Source organism: Haplochromis burtoni, unplaced genomic scaffold, assembly GCF_018398535.1.
Source record: "Haplochromis burtoni strain Fernald_Lab_line unplaced genomic scaffold, NCSU_Asbu1 Contig_180, whole genome shotgun sequence".
In the NCBI taxonomy this organism is placed as follows: domain Eukaryota; kingdom Metazoa; phylum Chordata; class Actinopteri; order Cichliformes; family Cichlidae; genus Haplochromis; species Haplochromis burtoni.
Window position 1 is genome coordinate 758170 of NW_024582541.1, and position 19710 is coordinate 777879.

The window sequence follows — 19710 nt, forward strand, 5'->3', positions numbered from 1 at the left end:
GGGGGTCATAAAGCCTAATCACTGTATGTTATCTGTTGTTGTTAGTGGCTGATTTCATTGTTTCAACTTGGGATTCAGACTGTCAGAGGCCTCAGAGGACAATATGCAGCATGTAATCCATCGGCAGTGGAAACAGTCACAGGAAACCTAAAGCCTTTAGAATAGTTGTTTTTGTCTTTTTCCTATTTTAAATATCATTTATGTTGCCTTTTTTTCTGAGCTAGTTCAGGCAAGCAACTCAAGCTACATGGCATCCTGCCACTTTCCAACTACGCCTTTCCAATTTGGTGGTTGATTTAAGCTGCAAATTTTGCACCTCTCTCTCTTTAACAAGTCAGTGCTGCTGCTGTCCTGCATTGCAGCCCACACTTTAAACCACTCCACCACTCCAGCATCCACCCTCTGGGGACTCAGGGGGAATGTTTACACAATTTCTGTGTGCATTATATTTGCATGGAGAAAAAAGCTTGCAGTCTAGATACCAAATTCTATCTGTATTCTGCTGCTGTAATGAAACAGTCGAACATACGTAATAAAAATTAAATACTACACTACTCATTAGTGTAGTATTTAATTTTTATTATGTGCATCACATACATGCACATATATAGTGCTGTATATAGAAAAGTGCATTGACACGTTAACAACAATTAACAAGAAACATTGCATTGCTAGAAAATGATCAGCGTTATTGCTACGTTGCTTTTTCCAAGCACCAAGCAAAACATAAATAAAGATTTTAATAATATTAAAAATATTTTTTTTTTTAAATAATATTAATATATCTGCATATGTAATGAGTGAGAAAATTTAATTACCACACCACCGTAATGAGTAAATCAAAACACCATTCAATTGATGAACGTTTAAAGTTAATTATCAAATAAAAGCTTAAATCAAAAGTGTATTTGTGGAAAAAAAAAACACACACATTCTCCCATTAATAGATGTTTGTGTGCAGTGTTGTGATTGCATGTGTGGATGAGGCCTGCAGTGCTGCAGGGCAAAGATAGGAACAAGCCACTGAGCTATGGGTGTTAAGCCAAGTGCTATGAGCTAGGTCTGTGTGTCCTGCCAGAGCAGAGGGAGTCAGAATAAGAAGCCATAACAAGCAGAATACAAAACTGGAACACCAGCTCTACTTTTAACCCGTCTTCTACCCGGACATTCAGTTAAAATTCCACCCAGGCCCAAACACACCCCCACACGCGATTTTACACTCGACACGTCTTGATTTATGTCTCGTCCAGAAGTGTAGTGTTGTAGTCCAAATTCCACAAGCTGGCATCCAAGTTGAACATGGTCCAGAGTATGTGAAGTACATAACAATAGAAACTCTGATAACCACAATAATTAGCCTGTAAGATTTTCTCCCAGCCCTTCCACGGAGATTTATAACACTGTGCCGCTAATATGCTTTGCAATCAACTTTGTTTGAAGGGCTGGTAGCTAAATGCTTCCTTCAGCGCTTCAAACAAAAATCACACAATTCCTTAAAGACGGAGAAAGAAACCATGCTGAAGTTTGCTCTTTTCCCCGCTTAGCTGAATAATTTACATATGTGGATATACAGGAAATGGCAGAGGAAATCAGTGAGCCCTCACTTCCTCAGCACACTGAGATCCACATGGTGGCTGATGAGCTCTTAATGAGGCTTTGGCAAAGATGGTGCAACTTGCCTGATGGATGCTGCCAAGTGGGCTGTAAGGTGGTTTGGCTGCCACTGAGGACACAGGGGAGGTTTGCTGGAACATGACTGTGGAGAAAATGACAGTGGGAGGAGGAGGGAGGGGGTGTGATGGAGGAGGTAGATCAGTGGAAGGGTGCAAAGCCAGATGCATAGCAATCTCAAGTCAACAGGTGTCCAATGAGCAGTCATTCAACTTTCTATTTTCTGCCCAGTGCTATTCTAACAGCAGAAGAACAAAGTGGTGAGCTAGAGCGATGCGGATAAGAGTCAGCAAGCTTAGGCGGCTCCAAACTGTAGAGCTTGCGTTAATGAAACATCCTCTTGAGGAGAAAAACTACACTTGAATGTGCATTTATATACCCTATAAGCACGCTGTCGTCAAATAGTCCCCAAATGTGTGCCTCCTATAAAGAAAAAATCCTTTCAAAAAGCGAAGATTCATCTTCCTTACTTTCATGCCCGCTAGGACCTGAGTGGGACATGCATGCTGCAAAGTAAAGAGGAGATAAAGCATGTGCTCGCAGCCAAAGCAGGAAGCTGGAAAAACATCGGATAACAAGCCAACAATGAATATTTCATGGCTGTGTTAGTCAGCAATGAGTCAGACGATTGTCCACTGAAGCAGTGATTGACCATTCATAGTACAGCTGTTTTTCTTTTTTCAAATATAAACCATATAAATATAATATAAACTTGCAGCTCGCCTTACAGCCTGGGCCGTATCCAGCTGTAGGGCAAACCAACTATGAATATAAGATGTATAAGGTCAATAACTAGCTTATAAAGTTCAGTTTATTTTAGCATTATATGACTATACAAAACAGCAGTATTCACCAATGGACAATATGCATAAGCAGGTAATATACATATATACTTGCTGACTGATCAGCAGTGAACGATCTGTGTCACACCAAGGCTAAACCTGAGGTTACTGTCCTTCAGGCCCAAATCGAGCTTCGTAGTGCAGACCTCAGCAGAGTGTGATTTGTGAAGGGGAAAAAAAAGAAAAAAGACTTTGGGGGGAGGGGTATGTGTGTCTTGTCCCTACCAGGGATAAAAATAATTTTAGCAGAGGCAAAGATAAGTAGACCAGAAGGGGGAAGTCCCACATATCCCGTCTCAGCAGATCATACCGGGGCCTCAGGCTTGTTAACACTTCTGAATATTTCAGCCAGGTGGATTTGTATGTCCAAGGTCCCATGATGCTCTCTCCCTCTCTCTTTATATCTCTCACTCCTTAAGTGTTTGTCTGTGTGTCTGCTATTATCTTTGTTGTGTGAGTCTAAATGTGCTTACAAAGTCACCTGAGAGAACCATCTGAACTTTGAGGACAGAAAGTTCGTTGACTGTATTATGAAGGCAGGGTTAGGGTTAGTCCAGGGGTGGGCAAACGTTTTGATTCGTGGGCCACATTGAGTTCTAACATTTGACAAAGGGGCCAGAACAGGAGCAGATAGATGGCATGCTTTGAAAACATCACCTCATTGGGGGAAAAATACACATCTTGGGATATGGAGAAAACGTGCTTTAATTTCCAATGAAAATGAAGAAAAGCATTACAATAAAATCTCTGACTTCGAAATGAGTCTTTAAACAGTGAAAATCAAATAAATGACCATTTTATTTTAAAGCACTGAAAGTTATCCTTCAGGATATCACCATCACTCTCCTCCCGACTATCTTTTTTTTTCAAAAACAGTAGGAGATGCAGATGTACTTGTCCTGTTCCTTTTATTCAATTTGTTTCCCCGGTGCTAAAAGTCAACAACGACCAGTGCAAGGACGAAACACTTGCAGCAAGTCAGTCTGTGAAGCGTTATATTTGATCTGCGCGCACTGTTCATTTTAACAACATGCGTATCACAGAGACACACACATTTTAATGGGAGCAGTGTTGTTGGTCTCCTTTTTTAGCCAGCGTATCAAAGTCTGGAGTTAGTTTTGTTGTGGCGATTCTCAGGATGGATCTGAGGTGTAGGTCTGTTAACTTGGATCTGTGGCTGGCTTTGTTGATGTTCATGACGCTGAAGGTCTGTTCACACACGAAGGTAGAGCCGAACAAAGCCAACATCATCTGCGCTTTTCGCCTTAGATTTGGAAACGCGGCATCATTGAGTGAAGCATAGAAGTCATTTAGTTTCAGAGAGCTGAACTTCTCTTTTAAGGCAGAGTCAGACTGAAGGTCGATGAGTTCGAGCTGAAGCTCCTCTGGAGCTGTTTCGGGGTCTTGTGACAGAGGAAAGGCCACCAATTGAAGTGACTTGTCAATTTTATTGAAATCCAAAAACCGACAGCAGAATTCTCCGTGCAGTGCATCCAGTGACTCACTGTATTTCTTTACTTTTGCTCCGGCCTCTTTCAGCGTGGCTAGTGTAGAAAAATGAGTGAATGACTTGTTCAAAATCTGCCTGGAGAATAAAGCCAGCTTGGATTTGAAGGCTTTCACGTTTGTGTACATGCACAAGCTGCTCCTTCCCCTGCAGTTTCACGTTGAGCTCATTCAAGTGTGAAAATACGTCCGTAGCAAACGCGAAGTCACACATCCAGCTCTTGTTGCTCAGCTCAGGAAATTCATCAGTCTTCCCCTGCCGCTCCAAAAACACGCCAATCTCCTCTTTGAGCTCCCACACTTGTTGAAACACTTTGCCCAAACTCAACCAGCGGACACGGGAGTGATAAAGCAGGTCCTGGTGATCCGCATCAGTTTCCTCCAGGAACACAATGAACTGACGGTGCTGAAGTCCCCGTGCGCGTATGAAGTTGACAAGTTTCACCACAGGATTCACAACATGATTCAGCTGTAACACCGATTTACATAGAGATTCCTGGTGGATGATGCAGTGGAGGAAAATCACATCCTGGTCAGGGTTTTCATCTTTCACTTTATTCTGGATTCTCCTCAGCAGGCCAACGTTTTTTCCCGTTAAATTCAGAGATCCATCTCTAGTGACGTTAACAAGCTTACTCCAGCGAAGCTTCATGTTTTCGATGGCAGCAGACACCCGTTCAAACAACTCTTCTCCCCGTGTTTGTCCTTTCAGAGACTCCATTGTCAAAAACTCCTCCGTTATTTCAAAAGTTTCGTTGATTCCTCGGATAAAAGTGAGGAGCTGAGCAGTGTCTTTGACATCGTTGCTTTCATCCAGTGCTAAAGAATAAAAAGTGAATGACTTCGCCTTTTTGTTTAATATGCTGGTGATATCTTCATCTATTAATTCTACACGGCGAGTCACTGTCCGCCGTGATAAACTGATTTTCTCAAATTTGTCTTTGGTCTCCGGGCACAAAATACCTGCTGTCGCTACCATACATTTTTTAAAAACTCGCCCTCAGACAGTGGTTTGCTGGCCTTTGCTATTTTGAATGAAAGCATAAAACTGGCCTTGGTACTTGACTCTTGAATGGCAGTTTGACGGTGAAAAAAACTTTGCTGAGCCTTCAAATTAGCTGCCAACTTCTCAGCAGCAGATTCCCGTTCTTTTGTTGAGAGCTTGCTAGCATAATTAGTGTGCTTTGTGGCAAAGTGACGGCTAATATTATACTCTTTAAAAACCGCCAGAGTTTCTTGGCATATCAGGCAAACAGCAGATGATTGGTGTTCAGTGAAAAAATATTTAGTTGTCCACTCCTTATTGAACGCTCAACATTCTCTGTCCACTTTCCTTTTCTTGGGTCCACTCATCTTCATAGAGGGGCGGTGGGTCAAAGGGAAAAGTGCAAACGTGGAGTAATAGGCCTACGCTTCATCTCAACAAAGCCAATATATCTAGAGTGCGCCATCTAGTGAGGAAACATCAGAATTGCAGGGGAAATAAAACATTAACAAGGTTAATTTATTAAATTTTTTCAAGTTTGGCGGGCCGAATCAAAACGTTTAACGGGCCGCATGTGGCCCCTGGGCCGTAGTTTGCCCATGCCTGGGTTAGCCACTAATAGATGGAGTTAAGGTGCCCTCATTACAAAAACACTTAACCATGACGTCATGAAAGACAGAGTGTTGGTGATTGCTGATTGGAGGGTGAATGTGTGTAAATCTTAGATAGAAAGCACTTCAACGTAAGAAACAAGAGCTTGTGTAAATGGGTGGATCAGACTGTATAAAACACTTGGAGTGTGCAAGTAGAGTTGAGTTTGCAATATTTAGTATAATAATGTCATTTAACAGGATCCTATCAGGCTACTCTAACTTAACTGAAGCAACATACGGTAACAAGTTTTAACTCTTTGCTCCTTGAACACCTACTAAGGACGATCCTTGAAGCTCTCCTCTGATCTGAGTGGTGTCTGTCATATTTCAGGCTTGCTTATAGAACAAAATGACTGGGTTTGCATCAGGAATGAGTCAGGATGGTCTCTGTCTTTGTAGGTACCCAAAACCAGGAAACTATTCAAATGGTCATTAAACCACATCTTTATGGATTTTTACAGAGGTCTCCAAACTCATTACGAGTACTGGGGTGGTTGTCAGGGAAAGAGTGAAGACAATTGGCCCCTGATCTGCTAAATTAAGGTGCAGAAACTTCTCTAAGCTTGACTATCAAACTAGGCTGCATGCACTTTAAAGATAATTATGGAAGCACCAATAGCTAGGTGAAGACATATGTTCAGATGGCATGAATGCTGGCTTTATTTGGAGCGAATACCTACTGATCTGAGAACTTTTACTTGAACCACCTAATGAATTTTTACTCACAGTCCCACTTCATCTGATGAGCTAAAGGTGACTTCACATACACCTGTCAAACCTCACAAACACAGAAAACTGCTAATCAGTGCATGTTCAGCTCCCACTGATTGGCAGAAAAGACATGTGTTTAAGGCAGAATAAACTCCTATAGTAAGGGGCCTCTTGGATGGATGGATGGATGGATGGATGGATGGATGGACGGATGGAAAGCTTGGTAGTTGAACTGATGGCCTGCCATAAGTTACAGTTTGATATCATAGGGATGGGTTCTTACAACAAATCATGCAAAACTATTTGAGTGGCACAAAAAATGAAAGCATGGATGTGGAAATCATCATAATAGATCGCCTTTAATTTTCCAAGGTCTCCAACCCTATTCCTAACACTAACCCTAGGTATATCCAACATGTATTCTCTCTTTTTATTACATTGTTAGACACTTATGTCATTTTAATTGGTGCGTATTAAAAAAAATAAGTGGAAAACATGATTTATGCAAGCAGAAATCCTTAAAATATTTTACTGCAGATCAGTTGGACATTTAGTCTCAGCAAACCAGGTACTGAAGTATCCAAGCATCCAAATAAGAGTCCATTGAGTCTCTGCGTGACTTCTTATTGCTGTGTACTATGAAAAAAAAACAGAATGAAATTGAATCAGAGGAAAGGCTGAATGAGAAACTGATGATTCTCTCTTCCAGAAATTGTCACAGCACCTGCAAACAATACAATAGAGTGGAGAATGTCGTTAAATATCCCTATTGTGTGCCAAGTTTGTGAGCGCACACGTGTGCGTTCTGCACTTTGCAGAGTGCAAAACGCACTTTGCAGAGTGCTTACCTTTACAGGGCAGGGCGATGCTAAGTGTTCCAGTCAAATGGATCCAGTAAACAGGATGTGGAAACACTGACATGCGCGTCAATCCAAAAAGCATCCGCTCACGCGAATACGTACTGACACATTCGGAGGCGAACGCATTACACTTGAAAGTCAATGCAGCTAAAAGTACTGCTCGGGTCCAGCATATTCAGAAAGATATTAAAGCATAATGAGAGCTCAAAGACTAATGCAGTTTGCTCATTTCCTTCAACGTTTTGTGCTTTAGAACATTCAGGTCATGTTCACGATCGTGTTACTTAGTCGTCATTTGGTTCTTCGCTTGTGGTTTCTAAATGTCTTCCTTTGTCCCTGCATTGTCTTTGCTCCACTCTCCGTTTGTCTTTGCATTCTAAGTCTGTTTTTAATTACTTTCTCTTTTATGTTGCTTCACATTGCTTTAATTTGTCTCTTCCAGCCTTTAGATTGTGTCCTCCGCACTGGTTTCAGCGGTTCAGACAATAATATAATGAATTTACGTTGAATAGACGTGTTGTATATACATTCTTAGGTAGATGGCCATTTTACTCTGTCCACCACTTTGGTCCAGGATGGTTTTTGAATTTGGCTCGATGGACTGTAAATGCCTGAATGGACAATTCTCCCTACAAGTAGCACCATTAGTACAATTTTTGAATTATACAGTATTTTTGTGCACCTGTGAAACTAGTGACATTAGTTTGTGTTTAGTTCCTTGGAATGATAAAGGCAGTAAGACAAACACAGTGCTGGAGGGTAAAGGAAGTGTGGGGAAATGAGTGGGTATAAAGAGAATCAGACTAGGGTGATGAAAATAAATGAGACCAAGTCATGACTCACAGCTGCAAAATGTGTATTATATATTTTGACAATTTTTTGATGCAAATTAAATTGCACAACAATGTAAAATGAAAATGATGACCAGTTTATGAAAGGCCGGGGTGGCTGGGCCGTTGCGATAAGATATAAAGAGTAGGGGTGCAACGATACTCATATCGATATTGAACCGTTCTATACAGTGCTTTTGGTTCGGTACGCATATGTATCGAACAATACAATTTTTTTAATATTTTATCAACTTTTCTTCTGACGATGCTGTCTGTGTTGAGCGCTCAGTGGATCTGCGTTCGACTACTCCGCCTAGGCTGCACTGTCAAGTGCAGATCCACTGAGCGCAGCGCAAGCTGGCAAGACAGAAGCTAAGCTCGTTGCAACATGGCAACTACCTCAACGCTACCGGAAACTGAACCTCCCCCACCCTCATTCAGATCTGGCGTTTGAAACTATCTTGGTCTTCATGTGAAGCATGACCCTGATGGTAAGTGCGTCATGGACAAAAGTAAAACAGTATGTCGGATGTGCCACGCAATGCTCAATTGGTGGGAACTAGTGTGTTAGCGCAGTTAGCTCGTTAACGTGTTGGCCGTCCAGCCCCATGCACGGGGCGATCCACGGTAACTCATTAACGGAGATTTGCCGCGTTGTGGCGTTAATGTCATTTTAACGAGATTTACGCTGACAGCACTAATGGAAACACAACGAATATGACTGCACATTTACGCCGACATCATCCTAGTGCAAAGACAAGTGGAAGCAGACAAAAACAACAAGCAAGCATGCTACAAACTTTACCCGAGTCATTTAGACAGCTGTTAGCACATGATTCTCCTTATGGGGACCTGATATGTTTAATATGCTGCTGAGAATATAGCCCAGAAGAAGCTGAAATTAGGGTACCTCGAGGGATCACAGCAATCAGTGTGTGAACAGTGAACATTGGCTTGGATACTGGTCTATAAACAATTTCAACACACAGTACATAACACACAATTGGGAAATGTTACCACCTCCTCAATCTGACATTAAAAACCTAATGTGAGTTGTTTAACCATCAGTATTTTCTTTGGGTATTTAAGTATTTTACATGCTGTTAAAGGACATTTATGCATCACTATTTCAAAGTAAAATATTAAAAGAAAATAGCTGAGGACCATTTGTTAAATTTTTACTCTCACAGTGAGCTTACTGGGAATGGACTAATTAAATATTTCCCATCTCAAAGATACTAAACGCATTGTTCAAATTACGCCTTAGATTCCATTATAGTGCCCGGTCTTTTTCTTTATTTCTTTTGTTCTTTTTTCCGAGGGAGATACTGATTACATTTGGGAACCGTCTGCAGATATTGAGAAAAACACAGCCTCTTTGATGAATATTCATTAATCAAAGGGCCTGGGTTCATCAAGATGTAGCGAACAGGAAAGGTCATTTTTATTGCACTGGAATTTGTCTTCATTGAGTGTCTCTGTGGAACAAGTGAAAAGACCATTGCAAACAATCTGTCTATACTTTAATAATTTAAATGAAGTTAGAAGTACACTGAAAATAGCAGATAATATTATTCTGGACCACCCATCATTTAAGCATGCCTTTATTCAGCCCAGAAAAGACCAAATTTAATTGATTCTTTGTGTCAGTATACTAGGAATGGCATATATAACACCAACTGCATGGGCTTTTCTACTTGTGTGTAACCGCAATAAATCTGTAAAAAGATGAACGGATGCCGAATGGATGGATTTGCATCTGACCCACATCCATATGATTAGAATAACAACGAGGACCGTGGTAAAACGCAGACTTAGGTAAATGTGAGCTATGAGAAGACATTTTAGGTTGAGGCCAAAAAGGAATGAATGTTCAATCTATAACAATAAAGCTCGCGGTGATGCTAACATGATGATTATTTAGCGTGTTCAATAAGCCGCTAGTAGTGTTGCACTTAGCTGTAGAAAGTGCTTAAGAGAACTGATGCTGTCTGTTGTAATGCCATTAAGTTGTTGCTCTGGTACTACAGTGCATGACTCCACGATCAATTAAACAAGATCAATTTAAAAAAACAAGGTGAGGTGAAGGAGAGTCCATCTGTTAATTGTCTTAATCCATTTGCAAAATGCCAGCAGGGCTGCTTATATCAAAGCACACACGATGAGTAATGGCAGCTCCGTGTTATTTTCAGAGTCTAGACCAATTAGCGAGAGCTTATGTGCTTGTTGCTCTATGGACTTGGCTGAGGCATGTACAATCTATATGTTTACATCACAAATAAAATATATTGATTAGTACAGCAGCAGTGATTGAAGTTATTCAATAATTTGGAACAATCAGTAATACAGCAATTAATCAGATTGGCAAGGCATTCAGTGACGAATGCAACCCTCACCTCCCAGAATTCTCTGCAGTGCTCTGCTTTAGTCTTCCCACTTCATGTCATCCTTTATCTACCAATTAAGTCATATATATCTTGATCAACAATGTTGGAAGTAAATCTCTATAAAGTAATTATATTTTTCTTTAACAGCACATATAAAGTCATTTTCAGTAATCACACTGCAGTTTAATCACACAGTGGCAAAGATTTGTTACTTGGTATCTGACTTCAGGAGGAGTCCACAACCTTTTACACACGGTGTAATTTTATTTCACAAAAGGACAAGAAAGAGCAAAGTGTGCCTTGAAACAACTGCTGATAACCTGACATGGACTCTTTGCACTAAGCCAGTACACAGTGAAGCTGAAGTGTATGCTGACCCTGGCCAAGCAGTCAGAGCCTGACAAACAGGTAACAAAAGCAGTGATGAGCAGTCAGGCTCGTTTCATGTGTACCCTGTTTGCACCTGTTTCTACAATGGAATTGCTTTGGCAATCTCTGTGAAGTGCTCTTTGGGCTGCTTTTCAACTTTGCACTCAGCTTTGTGTTAATACTAAAACACCAGGAAAAGGTCTTGTGTGTGTCCATATTAGGATCAAGATTTATGCTATTGCATGGCCTAAAGTTTACTTTGTTAAATGGTAAATATGTGACAATCCATCTCAAGGCTGTGTTAAAGTAACAACACAAAAATAATGTAAAGTATTGTGTAATGCATACTGTGTAAAGTCAAGGCCTTTACACACCAGACACCTAAAATCTGTGCAGTTTTTTTTCCTGCCTGTCCTCCCTTAGACATTGTCATACTGTACCACATATAATGTAAAATCTAAACTAACACAGACAGGACTTAAAAAATATTATTAAATATGTGTTAAAAAGAGAGTGAGAATGAGAGTCCCCTCATTCTTACTGCCGCTGTTCACGCCGACCATGTAATCTCGCAGAATGTATTTGCACCACTGCATTTGGCACAAGCGGTCAGAGCTCAGAACTTGCAGGTAACACTGGTAAAATAACATTATTTTACCTCAGACACACAGCAAGATGCTGCTCCAGGTCAATCGGCTCTCTGGAATTATTTCTCCCTCCTCACATGTGTTCCCAACACTGCCAGCAAGACCTGGGTCAAAACATTCCCCCTCTCTCTTCTCATGAAAAATTGGATGGACCCAGATTCTCAGTTTCTTAATTTTCTTTCTTTGAAACATCAGGAGCAAAACCAACAAAAAACCCCATCAGGAGCAGCTCATCATCGCTTGATGTCAACTTTGTTTTCACACCGTTTATTTTTAGGCCTTAACAATAAAAAGAATCAGTCCCATGAATGATGAGTGATTATAGTCCATGGTTAATTTTGGTAAGCACCTCATAGTATAACAGTCATGTTGACTTGTTGACTACAGTAGTGTAAGAGTTAATATTGTTGTCTCACAGGAGTAAACTGGGGTCTCTCTGCATAGAGCTTCCAGGTTCGTGTGCCTGTGCAGGTTCCCCACCCCACACCTCAAGTTAAATGAGGGATTATGAAAATGGGTGAATAATCTACATAAACCTCCTTATCACACAACTCATTAGCTGCACGTGTGTTCATTATCTGTCTCCAAGCAAGGATGCTTCAGTAGTGACTGAGTTATGTGGCAAACTTGTTTTATCTGTGTGAGTACGTGCTGAGGAGCACAAATGTGAAATTACTATTGAAGAGTCTGTCACACATTTTGTGGTTATTTAATGCTCTTTTTTTGTCTTTTGCTTAAAAAAACACTTTCTGATCACATTTCCCTAACTACTTTTAATGATGTTCTTCTGGCAATCCTCCTCTACTGATGAGCTCCACATCTGGATTCAGATGTGCATTCTCTGCAGCATCCTTGATTTGTGGTCAGACTTTCGGGAAATTTTCTGCCTGCAAAAGGCCTGTGAAGACTCTAGCATAATTTCTCTGACCTTTTTGATTAAACTCAGATAAATGTGCACTTACTTTTGAATAAGATGACTATTTTAACACCTTATGCTTTCCGATGCTGAGATTGAAATCCATCACGTAAAGCTGCAAAGACGATAACAACAGAGCAGATTATGAAGATTGATTTTTGTTTTAAAAAGGGAGCTGGGGTTAAGCTAACTATTTAAAAGTTGTTCCCTTAGCAATAGTCATATACTGTTGTAAAAAAAAAAAGAAGAAGAAGAAGAAGTAATGCAGAGGGCTCTTATTATTACTCATAAATTATGTTTGTGTCTGGCAACACCCCATTGTGCCCAAAGTAATTTGGCCCAAAGCAGAGCAGGAAGTGAGATCTGCTTTGCATTCTCATACCTTAGGCTTCCTCCCAATACACTTGCACAAATCCCTATCCTACTCAGCATGCACACAAGTGCTTTCTTTTGGTGTTTAAATATTAACACAAAGCTAAGAGCAAAGCGGAAAACCAGCCCATAGATCACTTCATCGAAAATGTGGCCACAGCAGTTCTTCTGTTGGCGTGAGTACAGGTACAAATGGAGGCTCCAGTGTTATAAGCATGACTACTCATCTCTGCTTTCATTACCTACTGGTAACAACTCTTTGATTGCTTGGGTTGACTTGGTTCAGGAGTGGCTATGGGGAAAAAAAGATTTCTCATTTCGAGGTTTTGGCTCGTGTATCTCACAAACCCTCGTGTATCTCACATCCTCACTGCAGAAGCAGTGATGTGAGTAAGGCTACGTCTACACTGATAAATTTGAAAACAGCGTTTTCGTCTAAAAACGCTCCGCGACCATTTTCAGTTGTTTCATCCACACTGAAAATGTCCCTGTACTGCGCATGCATCAAATGTAAGACCATTCAACCTGCATCATTTTCGTCTGCCATTTATTTACTTTCCGGCTCTTTGAAACGGCGTGGCAAAATGTCAAGTGCCGAGTTTTATCTGGAGCTATCTGGAGCATGTCCAAACTGATATTAATCTGTAATAGGGCTGACAAAATTAGGAGCAAACAAAAAAACTGCTGTACAATGCCGTCCGCCGTCTTAGTTTTAGTCATATATGACTAAAATGTGTCATCGTTTTCGAAAATCTCAGTTTTCGCAGTCCACACTGTGACGCGAGAGAAAAAGATGCGTGCGGACATGGCCAGAGGGACATTGTAGCATGAATAGTCCCTCTTGGATAGATGGGTTGGACAAACATTGGAAGTTAATGCAAGATAATGCTGTTTATTTCCATAGTCCAAGTTACTTGACAATGTCTGTTGTACGCCTTTATTGGTGTTTACGATTGTGACCATGGCAATGAAGAGCCTGTATTTGTAACTGCAAACCTAACTAAGTTGTTTTGTGCCTATAGGCAAGATTCTGATTCTCCACTACCAATTATAACCCATAGAAACAAATCTTGGAAACGTAGTACCCTCATGGACTTTCAAACAATTCTGCAGGAATGATAAGGATGGACACATTTTGTCTGTGAAAAGCTGTAGCTTCAGCTCCATATTCCAGAGGCGCAGTTCATTTAAAGAGATTATACATAGTGCACGGTGATAAACTTTCTTTTGGAACAAAAACCAAACACCCCAGGGATGATGGCACTGAAACTGTAGACACCGTTTACTGCTAATCTGATCCTGCCAGGCAATCCTGTTTACTGTGCACTCTAAATCACACTGTAATGATTTCTTTGAGCTCAAGATGTCTGTTTAAGCAACTTGAAAAAAGAGAGAAAAAAGCTGTGACTACCTTCGTAAACGCACGCTGGAGCTGATAACAGCTTCTTTGCTATTTTTACCTCCATGTTGCTTCCAAAGAGGACACACTGTGCAAGTAGGGAGAAGTGTTTGTGTGTGTACATGTACAAGTTTTTTTTTAGAGGATTTACAACCACAGTAATTATAGCCATGCTCTGTCCTGTGTGTCCCTGACAGATATGACTGAGAGCTGTGAGGGGACATAAAAAGAAGAAGCAGTTGGAGACACAGATGGGAGCAGAGCCCGAACTCCACTTCACTCCATTCGACCACAAGTGAGACTGAGGACAGAGAAGATGTCTTGAGTATTTTGTTTTTTAACATGTGCGGACACAATTATGTTAAATGAACACCTGGAGGAACCAGTGCTGTTGGACACAATGTACAAAACAGAACCCCCTCCTCACCACCCTCGCATGCATATTCATCACTTGCAGAACTTCCTGTTGCACAGAGAGAGACCAACGTCTCAAAAAACACAGACTCGTCATATTTTTTCGGGTTTTCTCCCATGCTTGCTTTCTGTGCTTGCGCTGGGTCAGCCTGCATGCTGGCCCAGGTCAAGCTGTTATTTCCTGGTGACTGAGAGAGGTGTACAGTGCATGCTGCTGACGCACAAGTGGGAGGAAAAACAGGAATCGAGGGTTTGATTTTGAATAACACATAAAAAACAAAAACAAAAAACAATGTACTTACGTTGGTCAAGTGGCAAAATATTACACAATGTCTTTAGCTGGTCCTTGCGACCCCTTCTTGGAGGGCACTGTAAATGTTTTGTTCTTCAAAACAGCAGGTAGAAAAAGATACCGACTACAAATGAAGACAAATTGTAAATGCTAAAACATGAATGCTGTTATGAACTTCTAAACTCCCACTCTCTTGATTTCCTGTTTTATAAAGAGCGCTCATGAGATACTCCAAAATTAATGGAGCCCTAAGGAGGTGTAATCCAAATATGTACATTGTGTGGTGATTTTCTGCAACCACCGTAAAGAGCTGCTTTTCTTTACTGGTGTGCTCATCTGCTCTGGTTTGTATGGAAGCTTGTTTCTGCCACTGAAAATGTTTTTTTTTAGCCATCCATAACTCAAGATGTTGTGTTATGTATCTCAAAATTTTTAGTTAATCAGCTAAAACGTTTAAGAAAATAACTGCTAATCAGGAAGCGCTGTAGTCAACATGACTGTTATACTATGAGGTGCTTACCAAAATTAACCATCATTTCGATGTTATCCGGAAGCAGAACATGGAAGGCATTAGCTACCAGTGCTATAGCTAAGCTAGCAATGCTACAACTACGCTAGCAGCATTCGGCTGAGTTACCAGCGCTACTGCTGTTTGTCATAAATGTTCAAATGTTCAAGCATCGGGTTAGCTTAGTGGGATGAGCAGGTGACCATATGCTATATGGCCAGGGAGAGCAGTAGACCCTGGTTTGATTCTAACCCGTGAGCCTTTGCTGCATGTCTTCCCCTCTCTCCCCAGTTTCCTGTCTCTTTACACTGTTACTATTGAATAAAGGCTAAAATGGCCCAGTAAAATAAATAAATGTTCAAACTGCTGAGTACTCTCAGCATGGCTTTACAAATGATGAAATGTGCTATTAGCTGACTCACAGGCATTAGCAGAAAAGTAGCTTGTTCATGTTTACTACATTTCGGTAGCACATTGATGATATCACTACCTGATTTTCAGTATGCATTTGTCTATGCCATCTGCTTCTGGGTAAGCAGCTTCCTGATTTGCAGAGTTAAGTCAAAATTCCAACAAAATAACTCAAAATTTCAAGTCATGCTTGTCCTCTTTTCTCCTCTCTTGAATTCCTACCAACCAATAACATCAAATAGCAAAATACTGGCATCTTTTAGAAAAACAGCTTTCATGTAAGTAAAACTAATGGTTATTTGTAGTGTTTTATTTCAGTGCAGACACATTATTGATTGTGTATTTGTGAAAATAAAAATAAAATATGTGCTTTCGTTGTCTAGAAGCAGGTGTAAATAACTATTTTAGCCATTTAGCTTCATCCAGTCTTGTTGAGGCTTTCTTGTGAGCAACCCTGCTGCACCCTCTGGTTGCATTACGGCCAATTTCTGTACAAATGGATGGGAAATTGAATGGCTGTTGTAGATTGGCTGCTAGGTGCAATTTTTTTTTTTTTGCGCTCTAAATGTAAAGCCATCTTAAATAGAAGCCTTTTCAAAACGACAGGAAAAAGGAGAAATTTCAACTCTTCTTGCCATGCCCAAAAATAAAAATCAATAATCCATCTTAAACTGGTTCTATTATTCTTTTCCCCTTTTTCAAGTCATAAAGATATTGTTAGCCAAAAAATCCAGCTCCAGACTGCATGGTCTTAACCTGGATTCAAAACATGTTTTTTTTCTACAGAGCCAAGTTTGATGTCAGATATCCCAAACAGCACTCTCTGAAACACATGGCTCTGGCTGTGAGCACAGAAGCTACAGAAACCTGCTGTTTACATCTTTTTTCTGTAAGAGTCATAAGAAACTTGCCTTAAAAAACGAGGAAAGGAAGCAAAAAATGGCTTATTTTTGAGATCTGAGCTGAGGTGCTCAACCAGGCCAAGTTCATCTGTATAGCACAAAATCACAATTGCTGCCACAAGGAACTTTTTACCCAACAGTATTGGGTGGGGGGGAAACAACAATCAAGCAATAGGTGATGATGGGAAGAAAAAAAAACTTCACTTTTGATAAAACCTTTAGCAGAATCAGGCTCAGTGAGGGGTAGCCATTTGCTGTGACCGGTTGGTGGTGTGGGAAATAAGAAATGAAAAAGGCGAGTAAGGATAGGCGGTCCTCTTTAAAGCTCTGCATGTGACGCACTTTGTGGTCACTTGTGGGTGAATTTTTTTTCCTTTGTTACCTGCTTCCAGGCAAAGCTAGCCAGGTGTCTGTGATTGCATCACAAAAACTGTAAAGAATAAAGAGTTAGGAGATCACCCCCCATGACAAAGTTCAAATCTGTGTTTCTTAGTTAGTCTGTGTAAACCAGGGGTGGGGGTACTTCAGGCCTGAAGGCCCACAGTCCTGCAGGTTTTAGAGCTCACCCTGGTTCAACACACCTGAATCAAATGATTAGTTCATTACCAGGCCTCTGGAGAACTTCAAGCCATGTTGAGGAGGCAATTTAGCCATTTAAATCAGATGTGTTGGATCAATGACACATCCTAAACCTGCAGGACACCAGTCCTCGAGGCCTGGAGTTCCCCTGGTCTAAACTGGCAAGAGCCAGCTCCCCGTTTTCAGAAAAATATCTTATTTTTCTTCTACTCACACCACGGTATTGATACTGATGCACAGTATTTTTCGTCACTTAATGAGTAGTTAGTAAAACAAAAAACAAAAAATCTTTCATGCAAATTCAGTTTTCATGTTCTGCAATCCGGTGGTCCATAGCGAGATTAAAGCGGTGACATGATTCAGCCCGCTCAGTGAAAATCCTTTTTTCCATCTCATCCCTGTGATGCAGCGTCTAGCTAGCGGTACAGAAGTTTTTCAAATTTCAAATTCAGTGTTTCACACAGAGCAACATGTAGCTTATGATACGCAACCACTTTATTTGGAGTTTGGCACAAAATTTAACAGCAAGTTAAGGGAACAGTTGCAGTTTTATCCAGGGAAGAAAAACAAATGTTAATGTGTAATCATTTATTCTCAAAAAGATAAAAAAATAAAACAGGAGATTTCTAATGTAATCTTTAAATTTAAAGCTTAAATCTAATGTCCTTTAAGTTTTTATTAATCAGATATACGATCTGTACTGCTGAAGCGATCTGGATATTTCATATTGCACGCTATACCTGAGCTAAGAGTTCTTCCTCCTGCCAAATCCCGTATTAATACCTGGTGTTTTCCTCTGCAAAAAGCTTTCAGAGTCATGGGTTTGTTCCCCCACTGCATCTCTTGGATTGCCATGAACTGATGAACAAATATAGCCTATTAGCTTTGTCTTTAATGGGATTGAATCTAAATTAGCGCTATGGCTTGCAATATCCTGTATTTTCTTGCATAGAAAAAATGTTTGAAGAACAGTCCAAAACAAATAATGAATAGGTCTCAAATGTCTTTATAGCTATGTGTAGCTTTAGCTTGATTCACAAACTGCTAAAAACACATCAATATGGTTAGAGCACAGCATGATAGCACTGTGTTGTTGTTTTGCCTAGACTGTCATAATAATGTTGGTACACAATCAACACTACACTGACCAACAACCTTGTCTTAGCATTCACTTAGCATTAGCCAAGCTGTTAAAACTATTGCAAGCCAACAATATCACATAAAAATTAATAAAGAAAACACTTTCTTCCATCACCCCTAAGCAGTCATGACAGATGGCCGTCCCTCCCTGAGCCTGGTTCGGGCGGAGGTTTCTTCCTGTTAAAAGGGAGTTTTTCTTTCCCACTGTCACCAAAGTGTTTGCACATGGAGGGGTGGGGTCATCTGATTGTTGGGATTCTCTCTATTTTTGCTGTTTTATATAAACAAAGACGTTTAATTTCTTTTTTCTCCACATTCCACCCATATGGAAAAGATATATATAAATCTTATAAAGTTTGCATTTGTCTTGTGTGAAACTTGTATGAAAAGCATACAAGAGTGAAAACATGTCCATGTTCCATGTTTTCACCATTTGTGAATAATGGCTCTGACTGTGGTTTGCTGGAGTCCCACAGCTTTAGAAATGGTTTTATAACCTTTCCCAGAGTTAAAGATCTTAATGACTTTGTTTGTTATTTGTTCCTGAGTTTCTATGAATCGTTGCATGATGTCTGGCTTTTGAGGATTTTTTGGTCTACTCCACTTTGTCAGGCAGGTCATATTTAAGTGAAACTAAACTCAGCTTTCCAAAAATGTGAGACACTACAGCTAATTTATGTTAAAACGAGGGGGTGGGGCACTTTTTCATACCGCTGTTGCTCTGTCAGAAAGCCAGAGCTGAAAATAGTACGTAAGAAATGTACTACTTACTACACAATAAACTAACATAAGAAGCTCTTCAAATTATTACAGCTTAAACCAAAATTCAGCTTGATATATTTATTTCTTCAGTATGATCAAATGGACACGCAAAACAGAATATGGGATGAACTGACACAATGTAGCTTTTCTTCTTTGCTGGAGAACTGAAAATATCGTCAGTCATGTGCTTTGAGGATTTTTTAAAACCATCGTGTATGTTCTCAAAATTTCCCCTTATTAATATTGCATACAAGTTTCTTTTTGTTTATGTATAGTTTGAATCCTTTGCATGTCAGCGTTCCTTTTTAATGCTTCTTTGCAGTCTTATCGGTTTCTACAGTATCCCACTGAAAAAGCGAAAGGCGCCTTTTGTGTGTGTTCTTTCAGGTCTGCGATACTCCCCTGAGGCCGGCATTGTCATTCTGGGCCAGTTTAGTCATCGTATGGCTTCGATTCAGATAAAGGAAAAGATAGAAAGAGAGCTAACAGAGTTACTGGTTGGAGCCACCATGTTACATCTCTATTGATTCTATTCCCCATGCAGCAAGAGACGA

General features: G+C 40.3%; 1 protein-coding gene and 1 pseudogene across 1 annotated transcript in view; one reads left to right on the forward strand and one right to left on the reverse strand.

The window, feature by feature from the left end:
• The window catches only part of LOC102302263 (urotensin-2 receptor), a 62751-nt gene extending 44142 nt beyond the window's left edge, over window positions 1-18609 (forward strand). Inside the window, exon 4 of the mRNA XM_005934373.3 lies at window positions 14346-18609. The gene's annotated coding sequence lies outside the window, so the exon portion shown is untranslated. The remainder of the gene's footprint in view (window positions 1-14345) is intronic.
• On the reverse strand, window positions 3448-4895 carry LOC102290128 (annotated as a pseudogene).
• Window positions 18610-19710: the final 1101 nt, after the last annotated feature.